Raw genomic sequence first — 15,745 nt, forward strand, 5'->3', positions numbered from 1 at the left:
CTAGTGTTTTATTGGGTCTGCCTTTCTCTCTGACATTTGCAGTCTGTGCTTTCGGATCCAGAAAGCTTCAGGAGGTGTGAAGGTTCAGGTGATGCTTGTTAGGAGCATAACAAACAAGAACTATATACTTCTCTACTCTTCTGGATAAAAAGGAAAAATGCCATGTAGACACATCATCTGTGCAGTTAATGTACGTACATACGCCCACACCTTGCATAAGTCATTTTTCCATACTTGTTCAGGCATTAGAGGCTCAGAGTGCTAGTAATCACTGTGATAACTCTTTAGAGAGGATCTCTGAGAATCGAACTAACCCAAAACATCAAAAATCCAAGGAGAGGAGAACAACAACAGTATGTCATACATGAATATAACAACCCTCACACAAGAAGACAAAATAATAACTGGCTTACTGGGAATTTGATGCATACCATAAAGTATTCTCCAGACTTTTCTGCGTTTTGACATCCTCTCTTCTGGCATTTAACCAGTCGAAATATCAGACATGTTTGGGATTTCAGAAAAACATGGAACATCTTGATGTTTCCAAGTCTATATTTGTTTTGTGTGCAAGGGAGGTGTTTGAGCACTCTGACCATAGAGTGAGGCTAAAATCAGCACAGCTCTGCATCTACATCAAGGTCCGGTGGGCTTGCATTGCGTGGGTTTCTAGGCCTTGTACACGCAAAGTTGAGAGAGATCTCTCTCTGCTTTGAGAAAAAGGGCCAGGGCAAGGCCAATATTAAGGGCCAGGAGCCAAAACATTTTTATCCCTCATACTGAGGTTGAACAATGCTGATAAGGGCTATGGCCTCTGCTTGCTTCACTAGCTATGGCAGAGGGTGCAAATGTGTGAAACACTTTCCATTTGTATACCACATTGGTTGATGTAAAATATTCTCATTCCGTGTTTCAAGGGTCTGTGCATTCCCATATTTAATGTTTATGAATACATTTAACAAAATATATATTGTTTGACTCTATTAAAGTACACTGAGCAAATATATAAATGTAACATGCAACAATTTCAAAGATTTTACTGAGTTACAGTTCATATAAGGAAATCAGTCAATTTAAATAAATTCATTAGAACCTAATCTATGGATTTCACAGATATGCCTCTGTTGGTCACAGGGACGTGGATCAGAAAACCAGTCAGTATCTGGTGTGACCACCATTTGATAGTTGCCTGTGGAATGTTGCACAACATTTGAGAGAAATAAGCTTTTGTGAGTATGAAAAATGTAATGGAACTTTTATTTCAGCTCATAAAACACGGAACCAACACTTTACATTTTTCTCATATATTTATGTTCAGTATGGGTATTGGTATTTTATTACTGTGTTATTGACTTGTTAATTGTTTACTCCATGTGTAACTCTGTGTTGTCTGTTCACACTGCTATGCTTTATCTTGGCCAGGTCGCAGTTGCAAATGAGAACTTGTTCTCAACTAGCCTACCTGGTTAAATAAAGGTGAAAAAAAATTGGATCCCTATTAGTTGTTGCCAAAGCCGCAGCTACTCTTCTTGAGGTCCACACGGAACCTGAAATGTGACATAATACAGAACATTAATAGACAAGAACAGCACAAGGTCAGAACTACATACATTTAAAAACGGCACACATCGCTTACATATCAATACATACACACAAAATATCTAGGTCAAAAGGGGGAGAGGCGTTGTGCCGTGAAGTCTTGCTTCATCTGTTTTTTTAAACCAGGTTTGCTGTTCATTTTAGAAATATGAGATGGAAAGGAGTTCTATGCAATAATGGCTCTATATAATACTGTATGCTTTCTTGAATTTGTTCTGGATTTGTATATGTTATACAGTGAGTATTCTAGACATAGAATTAGTTTGAATGACTAAAACTATATTAGATTTACTTACACCTGTATATCAGAACGTAGCGTGAAAACAGGCAGAACCATTTTACTTGGAAAGATAGATTACATTTACAGCAACTTGGGATGTGATTTATTATTATGGTGTGAACTAAATGTTACAATGTGACACAGATTTGCTGTGATCCATCAGCACAGATCTGTTTGCCTCGGTCATGGTTAAAAATAACAGGATAGCACTAAATGGATTTGCTCAAATTTGCGGTTAACATCAGGAAATCTTACAGTCTTGATTTAGAGTAATCCTTGTATCAATTGGACTCCTAGGCAGATGATCAAAAGGCTGTATTTTATCCTGGCCATTGCTCTTAATACCACTCTGGTCACATGATAGACAGTATAGGATGGAATGAGAGAAAGGGGAGAGAGAGGGGGGGTAGAGTGAGGGAGTGAGCAGGAGAGTGTGTGTGTGTGTGAGAGAGAGAGAGAGAGAGAGAGAGAGAGAGAGAGAGAGAGGGAAAAGTACTGTACTGTGAGATATATACACTTTTAGGGAAAAAAGGTGATGTCTAGAACCTTAAAGGGTTCTTTAGCTGTACAGATAGGAGAAGGTAGAACTCTTTTGGTTTCAATGAAGAACCCTTCCTAAAGAGAGTTTTACATGGAACCCAAAAGGGTTCTAACTGGGTCCAAAAAGTGTTCTCCAGCTGAAGAACCCTGTTTGAACCCTCTTTCTAAGACTCTAGGTCACAGTAGTTAAGGGTGTCTCCCAAGCAATTAAGAAATTCATTAATAATGAATTGATGTTGTGTGTCCAGACGCTCCTGGCAGTTCAGTTGACTGAGCCGAGCCAAGCAGAGCAGTAGGCATCACAGACACAGCACTGACTGCACTAGGGCGACTGAAGTCACTGTGCATTGAAACCCTCTCCACGTTTCTCCCTCAGTCACATTCAGATTCCAGCTGTCGCTGAGATCAAAGACCCCATTCTAACTTGTAGTCTGAAAAATAGAGGCAAGAGAAATTTTAATCAATATTTCCTTTTAATCTGAGAGAAATGGCATGACAACTCCCATCCATAAAGACACTGCTTCTCCTTCTGAGTCACACTGTATGGCATTGGTGGGATCAGAGACTGAAACCTGACACAAAATCTCTGCCAGTTGAGAATACTTCTCACTCCTCTATATGTCAATCATAGCATATTTCATAGACAGTCATGACCCCAAGACTGCATGCAAATCCTGTGGATTTAAAAAAAAAACTTTTTGTTGTTTGCATCCCAGATTGTCCCTTTAACTGTCCCTTTTCCATGAAATGTAAGCTAACCCATATTTACAGTAGACAACAAAACAGTTTACATCCGGATATTTTACATTTTAGTAAACACTCTTATTCAGAGCAATTTACAGGAGCAATGAGGGTTAAATGCCTTGCACAAGGGTACAACCACAGACTTACAACTAGTCGGCTCAGGGATTCAAACCAGTAACCTTTCGGTTACAGGCCCAACGCTCTTAACCGCTAAGCTCCTCTATCGCCCGTTCTTTGACAGTAGAGACTGTTCCTGCTTGCTCAATCATCACTCAGCACTTTCAGTGTTGCAACCTTTTACTACACACACTGCATGATGGGAACAGGCATAATGTACTGTCCATCCACTGGTCTGAGTGTTTTTGCAAATGTCCTACAGTATAGCAGTGGGAAACAGCCATCCACTCTATTGACTTCTACAATTTATTTTGACAGTACACTAGTACACTATACTTAGTGATAGTAGTAGTACTAGTAGTAGATCTACCAGAGTAATATTTGTAGAGTGGTGGAAATGGCATTGATATACTTGTTGTTGAAAAACATACCTCATTTAACCAATTTATGATGCCTGGAGTGAAGTTAGAGTGCCATTTTTGGACGAAAAACAGATTGCTCAGAATGTGTTAAATCATTGTAATTGTTAACTGATTCCACAGGCACAAATATGCTGGATATGATGCTAAAACGTTAGCATTTGGAAACTGTGACAACCACGACCAAGGAAACTAAACCAAAGCATGGATTGCTGTCATAACTTGTACACAGACTACTTCTAGGGTAAGGAAACAAATGTGTAATTTTGTCATTTCGGTGTACTATCCCTTTCATTTCTGTGTCGAAATATGAAGATTGTGTTTTAGCAAGCGATCACTCTGGGTAATGTGACCTTAAATTGTAATTATGTTTTATTGTAAGAATTGCTGTGGCATTATAAATCTTAAGCTAGACTTATTATATCCTGATGGTCGCCTTGTGGTGGACCACTGATATCTGAGTGTGTTTACTCTGCTGTATCAATTTCCACTCACACTTCAGGGGCACAGAGAGTGTGTGTGTGTGTGTGTGTGTGTGTGTGTGTGTGTGTGTGTGCGTGCGTGCGTGCGTGCGTGCGTGCGTGCGTGCGTGCGTGTTTCGATGAAATATGTGTGATGGGGTGTAAGGGTGTTTGTTAGGTCCATAAACTGTAAATACCAATGTAAGACAGAAGTAAAAACAGGAAAACCGCCTGGGAGAGAAAGATAAAAATGTGTATTTATCTTTCTACATACATTTCTCTATCACATACTGGTAGGCAAAGTCAAATTTGCTCTGGTTATTCCAGGAATAAAATGTGAAGTAAGAATTGGTGACATAGCCTTTGACATTGGAATTACATTTTTTGAAATACTCTCTCTTACAAATCGAGGGAACATTGTTAAAAAATACATATATGTTAAGTCATTTTAATATGACTGGCGTAATATATCCTATTCACACTCTGATTCCACACAAATTTTACAACATTTTACCCTTATTTTACCCAATACCAATCATTCATGCATATAATTATGATTATGTGGCAGTGGAGCAAAAGGTTAATAAAAGGAGTCCCTAGATTAAAAATGTTAAATTAACTCCTTGTAAAATGTCTGACACACTTCTTATAAATAATTCAAGCTCTTGTCGTACCTCCAGGGCAGGTTTATAGAAAACTGCAATTAAGAGCATGTTAGAGTAGTAAATCGGCTGACTAGGACAGGCCGGGCCAGCACTAACGCAGAAAGGGTAAGACTGAAATTCAGACGCCCTCAATCCCTCGCTCCTATGCTAGCTCAGCATTTGTATTATCCACCATGACCCATACATTATGGTCAAGCTTATAAACAAACATTACAAACTAATGTCTCACGCATCGGTCACAACAATAGCCTCATTGCATTTTGGTACACAAGAAGTACATTAATTTCCAATGGAACGCTGCATTTGCTTTGCAGAATTGCGTTGCAGTGCGTTATGTTAGGTGCTTATGTCGCAGTTGTTAAAGTACTGTGTGAATTTCACCAGGTTCATATATTAACATGTCATGTTGATTTGTTATTATGCATGCCTGTATCCTGGGAGTAGGGGAGTGTGTACTTACGTTTTGCCCTGCGTGCTCAAATCATTTTGATGCCCTATGAGAGGTAGGCACGCTATTTTTCTGTCGTCTTCAGAAAAGTTTGATTATTTTAAGCACAAAGTCATACACACAGTGTTTTTGTTCATGAATAATGTTGTATATTTAGAGGTTATTCATAAGCGGATGGTATTGTTATGATGCACTTGTAATTGTACTTTTTAGGATGATATCAACATTCTTGAATTCAACATACGGTCAATAGCTAGCTAAGGTATTAGCAGGCAATTGAATGTGTGAACGATTGCTAAGCTCCTCGAAAGATCCCAGTCCCTTGTATTGTGCATCTGTTGTAGAAAGAGGCGACGATTCACAGAACATATGCTCTCTACAAATGCTTTATTTTCTTTTGGATGCAGGTATGTGGTTTTATCTATGTAAAATATATGTTCTGTGTTGATACATAATAAGGAGAGGCAGTACTAATTTCGAAAATCATTTTGATGCACTATGAGAGAAAGAGGCGACGATGTGGCTCTACAAATGTTTTATTTTCTTTTGGATGCAGATGCAGGATGCAGAGAGTGAATTCTGCTTAATTAAAACTACCTGATCTCCAAAGTCCACGTCTATAGTCTTAATCAACCACATACAACGCAGAGTTACAGCAGTGCCGGACAGCACCGGTTACACATAGGTTGGATTTATCGGACATATGTGTCAAACTGTATGCATAATAGACGGCTTGACAGAAATGGTAGCAGTGAAATTTGAACTTTTGTTGCACACATATCCAGGAGATGCAGCATACCATTTTGCGCAATGATGTTGTAGGTGTGCACATTACCAAAACACAGTCAGAATATTATAGTTGATTTTTGTCTTCACTGGTTAGACTACCGAGGGCTAACATTCTCCAGACTTGGTCAGCTGGGTATGCTTCTAAGTGCATTTAATAGATTCCCACACCAAGAATCGCTTAGCTATACATCATAATTACTTCGGTAATAAGCCAAATTGTGTGCCGCCTTTACAGTAGGACCACACAAGTGTTACAATATAATGAGCTTAAAAATATAAACTATTTGGCCCCAAGACCTTGTATCATATTTGTTAATAAGGATACAGAAATAATTGTTTATTCTCCTTATCGAACCAGTCCTAGTCACCGTACAAATGTGCACTATTTGCTAACAGCACATGGTCAGTGGTAGCTCACTAAGCTATGTTTCCCCATCTCAAGTTTTTTTTTTCATAGGTCTGCCATATAGTTATTTACATTTACATTTAAGTCATTTAGCAGACGCTCTTATCCAGAGCGACTTACAAATTGGTGCGTTCACCTTATGACATCCAGTTATTATTGAGCTCTTTCATTAAAGTTAGGTGAAAACCAAATCGGGACTCTCTTGGCATGGTCACTGATTGCAGGGAACTTTGCAGGTATGCTACTAGTGCTTGATTTCCGCATAGCGCTTGTGTTTCACTCTAAAAATCCATGGCTCCCATCATGTATTCACAATGCTGTGATCCTTATGGGAGGATGCATCATCTGGAAGCTTCAGCCTTGCTTGGAGGATGACAAAATCATCTCAGAACCATTTAATTATTTAATAGAGAGAGACCATGATTATCTCTTCCTGCTGCACTGAGAGAGCAATACACTGAGGTCTAGTAAATAGTAGTTTGTGGCATCATGGCTCCAGTGTAGTCTGCAAGGCTTATATCAACTCAGCAAATAAAATAAACCTCCTCTCACTGTCAACTGCGTTTATTTTCAGCAAACTTAACATAAATAAATATTTGTATGAACATACCAAGATTCAACAACTGAGACATAAACTGAACAAGTTCCACAGAAATTGAATAATGTTGTCACGCCCTGGTCGAAGTATATTGTGTTTGTCTTTATTTATTTGGTCAGGCCGGGGTGTGAAATGGGTTTATTGTGGTGTGTTTTGTCTTGGGTTTTGTTAGGTATTGGGTGTGTGGCTTAGTGGGGGTATCTAGCAAAGTCTAAGGCTGTCTGGAGTGGTTCTCAATCAGAGGCAGGTGTTTATCGTTGTCTCTGATTGGGAACCATATTTAGGCAGCCATATTCTTTGAGTGTTTTGTGGGTGATTGTTCCTGTCTTTGTGTTTGCATCACATAGGGCTGTTTCGGTTTTCACATTTCATTATTTTGTAGTTTCTTCATGTATAGTTTTTTCCTTCATTAAAATATCATGAATCATCATCACGCTGCATTTTGGTCCGACTCTCCTTCTCCACAAGAAAGCCGTTACAAATGTGTTCCTGAACAAAGGGAAGGGGGGTCAAAATCAAAAGTAACAGTCAGTATCTGGTGTGGCCACCAGCTGCATTAAGTACTGCAGTGCATCTCCTCCTCATGGACTGCACCAGATTTGCCCGTTCTTGCTGTGAGATGTTACCCCTCTCTTCCACCAAGGCACCCGTAAGTTCCCGGAAATTTCTGGGGGGAATGGCCCTAGCCCTCCGATCCAACAGGTCCCAGACGTACTCAATGGAATTGAAATCAGGGCTCTTCGCTGGCCATGGCAGAACACTGACATTCCTGTCTTGCAGGAAATCACGCACAGAATGAGCAGTATGGCTGGTGGCATTGTCATGCTGTAGGTTCATGTCAGGATGAGTCTGCAGGAAGGGTACCACATGAGGGAGGAGGATGTCTTCTCTGTCACGCACATTGTTGAGATTGCCTGCAAAGACAACAAGCTCAGTTTGATGATGCTGTGACACACCGCCCCAGAACATGACAGACCCTCCAGCTCCAAATTGATCCCGCTCCAGAGTACAGGCCTCAGTGTAACGCTCATTCCTTCGAAGATAAACGCAAATCCGACTATCACCCCTGGTGAGACAAAACCGCGACTCGTCAGTGTAGAGCACTTTTGCCAGTCCTGTCTGGTCCAGCGACGGTTGGTTTGTGCCCATCGGCGATATTGTTGCCGGTGACGTCTGGTGAGGATCTGCCTTATAACAGACCTACAATCCCTCAGTCCAGCCTCTCTCAGCCTATTGCGGACAGTCTGAGCACTGATGGAAGGATTGTGTGTTCCTTGTGTAACTCGGGCAGATGTTGTTTCCATCCTGTACCTGTCCCGCAGTTGTGAAGTTCAGATATATCGATCCTGTGCATGTGTTGTTACACATGGTCTGCCACGGCGAGGACGATCAGCTGTCCGCGCTGTCTTAGGCGTCTCTCAGTACGGACATTGAAATGTATTGCCCTGGTCACGTCTGCAGTCCTCATGCCTCCTTGCAGCATGCCTAAGGCACGTTCACACAGATGAGCAGGGACCCTGGGCATCTTACTTTTGATGTTTTTCAGAGTCAGTAGAAAGGCCTCTTTAGTGTCCTAAGTTTTCATAACTGTGACCTTAATTGCCTACCGTCTGTAAACTGTTAGTGTCTTAACGACCGTTTCAATGGTGCATGTTCATTAATTGTTTATGGTTCATTGAACTAGCATGGGAAACAGTGCTTAAACCCTTTGCAATGAAGATCTGGGAAGTTATTTTGATTTTTACAAATGATCTTTGACAGACAGGGTCCTGAAAAGGTTTCTTTTTTGCTGAGTTTAAAAGCCAATGTGAGAGGAATAGATCTGTCACTCCCTGACCATAGACAGCCCTTGTTTCTCTATGGTGTAGTTAGTCAGGGCGTGACTAGGGGGTGTTCTAGTTTAAATTTTCTATGTTGGTGTTTTATATGGTTCCCAATTAGAGGCAGCTGGTAATCGTTGCCTCTAATTGGGGATCATATTTAAATAGCCATTTTTCCCACCTGTGTTTGTGAGATATTGTTTTGTGTTTGTGCATGTGCACCACTTCTTCAAGTTTTGTTATTGGTTTATTGTTTTTGTTTAAAGTTTTATAAATAAAGATATGGAACTTCAATCAAGCTGTGCATTGGACCGCTCATTACGATGATCGTGACAAGATCAAAACTACATGATGGTACTAGTCTTTCAGACATCCTACATAGAAAACACAAGCGTTAGGGGATCTACTTCTAAAGGCACTGTAATAAACGTGAAATAACACTATAAGACACATGTAATAGCAAGTGTGCAGGTTCTATGTTTGCAATTACTACACATTATTCAACATTGACCTAAATGTATAACCCTTGTCTTCCATATTTTCAGCAGTCTTCCTTTGAAGTTCTGTCATCAATGTTCCCTCTAATGTTTTTTGCCACTGAGATAATTTCAGGTGTGCTGAGCACAAACTTGAATGTTGTGTAAATTCTGTGCAACTTCCAGCGTGTTTACTGTGAACAGCGTGTTTACTGTGAGGCTGTACCCACTTTATTAAGGCCTATATTCCATTAGACTTTTGGAGAGAAAAAACATGCAGGGCTTAGTATTTGCCTGTCCAGACAAGGAGGTGACTGAAAATGCTATTGTGTTGTTTGATGCAAGAAAACACTTTACAAAATACAATTCAGTATTATTCCCCTACCATTATTACATAGAATCAGACAAATTATGCTACTCTCTGCCTATTGGCTACTTAGCTTTTTCAAACCTGTCTCAAAATACAACACTGTCCTTTTAAGACCAAAAAAGCTATTTACTCGCTTTTCAAAGATGTACACGTTTTGTGCTCTTGTAGGAAGCAATCACATTGCTGACTACAGATGATCTATAACTGGGCTAATAACTCACTAACAAAGGATATGAACAAATGGGGACACGTGGCTACAAGCGCATGTACTCACGACTGCTCATGCTGTAAACACAGTCCAGTTCAAAGTGAATGGCAGAGATCCATATGTGACAATGGGCTATTTGCAGATAGGCCTACTGCAGCTGTGCATGGTTACTCCGAAATGTTCTGCCTACAAAATATCTCTTGGTATTTTGCAATGAAAGTAGCTAGAATTTAGTTGATTCAATCACAATTCACACAGTAAAGTGAAATGTATATAGTGTTGATTAACTAAGGGAGATAATTAGAAAGTTGAGTCAAGTTCAATCTCGTGACAGTCCTGGGGGAGCTGTACGCCCGCCCATCGGCGCAGCTTAGAGTTAACATTGTGTGTCACCTTTGGAACACTGCTGTCATTGTACTAAATAAGAAAAGTAAACAGTAGGACCCATGCATTTTTAACACCTGCTGTGCCTACATCAGGCCCTCCAGGAGAGTGAATGTAGTTCAGATGGATTCTGGGGCTTGGTGGTGGGATTTCAGCAGAGCGTGATGAAGATGTAGATGTACTTAAGTTAGGGCACTGACTGTCTGCCCTGAGCTGACATCATTGCTTCCATGATCTGCATGTATAGTATGATAAGAGAGAACCACTGTCCATGTGGACAAAGACACAAGAGCCATCAAATAGTACTTTGTATATCTTTATTGAGTGTTGTTTTTCCGGTCCATTTACACTGACTATACCAAACATTAGGAACACATTCCTAATGTTGAGTTCATTTTGCCCACAGAACAGCCTCAATTTGTCGGCACATGGACTCAAAAAGGGTGTCGAAAGCATTGCACAGTTGAATCAAGTCAGCTGGAGGACCATTCTTGGTACACACAGGAAACTGATGAGCATGAAAAACCTACATAGCAGCATTGTAGTTCTTGACACAAACCGGTGTGCCTGGCACCTACTACCATACCCCGTTCAAAGTCACTTAAATATTTTGTCTTGCCCATTCACCTTCTGAATGGCACATAAACACAATCCACGTCTCAAGGCCTAGAAATCCATCTTTAACCGGTCTCCTCTCCTTCATCTACACTGATTGAAGTGGATTTAACAAGTGACATACATAAGGGATCATAGCATTCACCTGGTCAGTCTATGTCACGGAAAGAACAGGTGTTTTGCATACAACAGTGTATGCATTGAGTGTCTCAGAGTAGGAGTGCTGATCAAGGATTAGGTCCCCATGTCCACTTAATCTTATTGATTGTGATCTATAATGCAAAACTGATCCTAAAACGGCATTCCTCAGCATTTGATACTTAAAGTGCATTTGGAAAAGTATTCAGACCCCTTGACTTGTTACACATTTTGTTAGGTTACAGCATTATTCTAGGTGTGTTGGGTCATTGTCCTGTTGAAAAACAAACGCTAGTCGCACTAAGCGCAAACCAGATGGGATGGCGTATCACTGCAGAATGATGTTAAGTGTGCTTTGCTGGTTAAGTGTGCCTTGAATTCTAAATAAATAGACAGTGTCACTAGCAAAGCACCTCCACACCATCACACCTCCTCCTCCATGCTTCACGGTGGGAACCACACATGCAGAGATCATCCGTTCACCTACTGTGTGTCTCACAAAGACACGGCGGTTGTAACCAAAAATCTCAAATTTGGACTCATCAGACCAAAGGACAGATTTCCACTGGTCTAATGTCCATTGCTCATGTTTCTTCGCCCAAGCAAGTCTCTTCTTATTATTGGTGTCCTTTAGTAGTGGTTTCTTTGCAGTAATTCTCCTCTGAACAGTTGATGTTGACATGTGTCTGTTACTTGAACTCTGTGAAGCATTTATTTGGACTGCAATCTGAGGTGCAGTTAACTCTAATGAACTTGTCCTCTGCACCAGAGGACACTCTGGGTCCTCATTTTCTGTGGCGGTCCTCATGAGAGCCAGTTTCATCATAGCGCTTGATGGTTTTTGCAACTGCACTTGAAGAAATGTTCTAGATTGACCTACCTTCATGTCTTAAAGTAATGATGGACTGTCATGTTTCACACCTGTTAATTGGAATTCATTCCACCTGATGAAGCTGGTTGAAAGAATGCCATGTGTGCAAGGCTGTCATCAAGGCAAAGGGTGGCTACTATGAAGAATCTCAAATATAACATATTTTGATTTATTTAACTTCTTACGGGCAGGTGGGACGGTAGTGTCCCACCTGGCCAACATCCGGTGAAATTGCAGAGCAAGAAATTCAAACCACAGTATTATAAATATTTAACTTTCATAAAATCACAAGTGTAAAACATCAAAATAAAGCTTAACGTCTTGTTAATCCAGCAGCTGTGTCAGATTTCAAAAAGGCTTTACGGCGAAAGCAAACCATGCGATTATCTGAGGACAGCGCCCCGCATACAAACACATGAAAAACATATTACTACCAGGCAGGTGTGACACGAAAGTCAGAAATAGCGATATAAAAAATGCCTTACCTTTGATGATCTTCTTCTGTTGGCACTCCAAAAGGTCCCAGTTACATCACAAATGGTCCTTTTGTTCGATAATGTCCTTCTTTATATCCATAAAAACTCAGTTTAGCTGATGTGCTTCCGTCAATAATCCACCCAGTTTCCCTCCATCAAAATGCATACAAAATGAATCCCAAACGTTACTAATAAACTTTTCCAAACAAGTCAAACAACGTTTATAATCAAAGCTTAGGTACCCTAATACGTAAATAAACGATACAATTTAAGACAGAATCGTTATTGTCTTTACCGGAGAAAAATACCAAAGAACATGTTCTCTTGGAAACACTACAGGCAAAATGGGAGCCACCTAGAAAAACTACAATTTCTGGCAAATTTTTCCAAAAACCAGCCTGAAATTCTTTAAAGACTGACATCTAGTGAAAGCCCTAGGAACTGCAATCTGGGAGGACTTATAATAAAAGTGATAGCCATTGAAAATAAGGGTAGGCAAAAACATTTTTTTTTTTTTGGGGGGGGTTTGTCCTCAGGGTTTCGCCTGCCATAGCAGTTCTGTTATACTCACAGATATAATTTTAACAGCTTTAGAAACTTTAGAGTGTTTTCTATCCAAATGTAGCAATTATATCCTAGCTTCTGGGCCTTTACTTTGGGCACACTATTCATCCGGTTGTCAAAATACTGCATGATTCCATATGTGTTATATATTAGTTTTGATGTCTTCACTATTATTCTACAATGTAGAAAATAGTAAAAAGAAAGAACAAGTAAGTGTTTCCAAACTTTTTACTGTTACTGTACTTATTCATACTCAGTACTTTGTTGAAGCATCTTTGTTAGCGATTTCTTTGTTGGCACACCTGTATTTTGGGAGTTTCTCCCATTTTTCTATGCAGAGCTTCTCAAGCTCTGTCAGGTTGGTTGGGGAGCATCGCTGCACAGCTATTTTCAGGTCTCTCTAGAGATGTTCGATTGGGTGGAAGTCCGGGCTCTGGTTGGGCCTCTCAAGGACATTCAGAGACTTGTCCCGAAGCCACTTCTGCATTGTCCTGGCTGTGTGCTTAGTGTTATTGTCCTGTTGGAAGGTGAAACTTTGCCCCATTCTGAGGTCCTGAGCGCTCTGCAGTCAGGTTTTCATCAAGGATTTCTCTGTACTTTGCTCTTTCCCTCGACCCTGACTAGTCTCCCAGACCCTGCAGCTGAGAAACATCCCAACATTATGATGCTACCACCAATATGCTTCACCAGAGAGATAGTGCCAGCTTTTCTCCAGACGTGATGCTTGGCATTCAGGCCAAAGAGTTCAATCTTGGTTTCATCAGACCAGAGAATCATTTTTTGGGGTCTTGGAGTCCTTTAGGTGCCTTCTGGCAAACTCCAAGTGGGCTTTCATGTGGCTTTTACTGAGGCGTGGCTACCATCTGGCCACTCTACCATAAAGGATGATTGATGGATTGCTGCAAAGATGGTTGTCCTTCTGGAAGGTTCTCCCATCTCCACAGAGGAACTCTGGGGCTCTGTCTGAGTGACCATTGAGTTCTAGGTCACCTCCCCGACCAAGGCTCTTCTCCCCCTATTGCTCAGTTTGTCTGGGTTGGCCAGCTCTAGGAATAGTCTTTGTGGTTCCAAACTTCGTCCATTTAAGAATTATGGAGGCCACTGTGTTCTTGGGGACCTTCAATGCTGCAGACATTTTTTGGTACCCTTCCCCAGATCTGTGCATCAACACAGGTGGACTCCAATCAAGTTGTAGAAACATCCCCAGGATGATCAATAGAAACAGGATGCATCTGAGCTCAATTTCGCATCTCATAGCAAAGGGGCTGAAAATGTATGTAAATAAGGTATTTCTGATTTACATTTTTTATAAATTTGCAAACATTTCTAAAAACCTGTTATCACTTTGTCATTTCGGGATATTGTGTATAGATTGATGAGGGAACATTTTTAATTAATCCATTTTAAAATAAGGTTTTATCAAAATGTGGAAATATTCAAGGGGTCTGAATACTTTCCAAAAGCGCTGTGGCCCTGTCCTCAACCTCATTCTTCCTCACAAAGTTCCTTAGTTCTTTGTATGTCTGAATGTTGTACATCTGCAGGGAAATCTTATTTTACTGCCAAATTATGTTTCATGGAATGCATAATGGACTGACACACGCTAACTGATGCATTAAATTGCTCAGTCTGCGGGTTGTCGCTTTAATGCCAGCATATTCATTTTAAAACAAAATGCGGCATACACCCCACACTAGATCCCTGCCAGCACAGTGACTCAATCTTCGTTAGCACCTCGCTGTGTCTGCCTGTACGCCTCTGCTGCCTCTGCCTTTGTCCCCGGTAAATTCAACACACTCCTGAAATACCTACAAAGAAAAGGCCTTGATAAGGCATTGGAGAACTGACATCCTGTTGGCAATCAGAGTCAGACATTTTTCCCCCAGTCTAAAGGTGTTCCTAATCAGTGCTCAGCATTGTTCTCGTTTGTGACTCTTAGCATCACTACCGTCCGTCGCTGGGTGATTGCACTCTGATTCAGGCTTGTTCTGTATGTACGTCTCTAGTCTCTCTCTCACTTTTTTATTTTATTCCCTCTCTGTCTCACCCTTTTTCCCATAATGAAAGTGAATATTTCAGACCTTTTTTAGACCTACAGTGCATTCCGAAAGTATTCATACCCCTTGACCTATTCCACATTGTAAGGGTTTTCCTCCTCTTAGTCTGAGGAGGAGTAGCGAGAAGGATCGGAGGACCAATGCGCAGCGTGGTAAGTGTCCATGGTTGTTTATTTAAAAAACATAAACTGAACACTATGAATACAAAAACAATAAATGTGAAACGAACGAAAACCGAAACAGTACCGTGTGGTGAAAAACAGACACGGAAAAAACCAACCACAAAAACCCAACACAAAACAGGCTACCTAAATATGGTTCCCAATCAGAGACAATGACTAACACCTGCCTCTGATTGAGAACTATATCAGGCCAAACATAGAAACTGAAAAACTAGACACACAACATAGAATGCCCACTCAGCTCACGTCCTGACCAACACTAAAACAAATAAAACACAAAAGAACTATGGTCAGAACGTAACACACATTTTGTGTTAGAGCCTGAATTCAAAATAGATTAAATAAAAAGATCTCACCCATCTACGCACCCCCATAATAATTAGATTTTTTTTTGCTTATTTATTGAAAATGAAATACAGAAAGTATTCACACCACTGAGTCAATACTTTGTAGAATTCACTTTGGCAAGATTACAGCTTTGAGTCGTCTGGGGAATGTTTGTATCAACTTTGCACATC

At 40.5% G+C, this 15,745-nt stretch overlaps 1 long non-coding RNA gene across 1 annotated transcript in view; it reads right to left on the bottom strand.

The window, feature by feature from the left end:
* Window positions 1-1,026: 1,026 nt before the first annotated feature.
* Window positions 1,027-15,745, bottom strand: part of LOC115146607 (uncharacterized) — a 41,392-nt gene continuing 26,673 nt past the window's right edge. The window contains exon 3 of the long non-coding RNA XR_003866178.2: window positions 1,027-1,547. This is a non-coding gene — a long non-coding RNA (uncharacterized LOC115146607). The remainder of the gene's footprint in view (window positions 1,548-15,745) is intronic.

The sequence above is a fragment of the Oncorhynchus nerka genome, linkage group LG18 (assembly GCF_034236695.1).
Source record: "Oncorhynchus nerka isolate Pitt River linkage group LG18, Oner_Uvic_2.0, whole genome shotgun sequence".
Taxonomy (NCBI): domain Eukaryota; kingdom Metazoa; phylum Chordata; class Actinopteri; order Salmoniformes; family Salmonidae; genus Oncorhynchus; species Oncorhynchus nerka.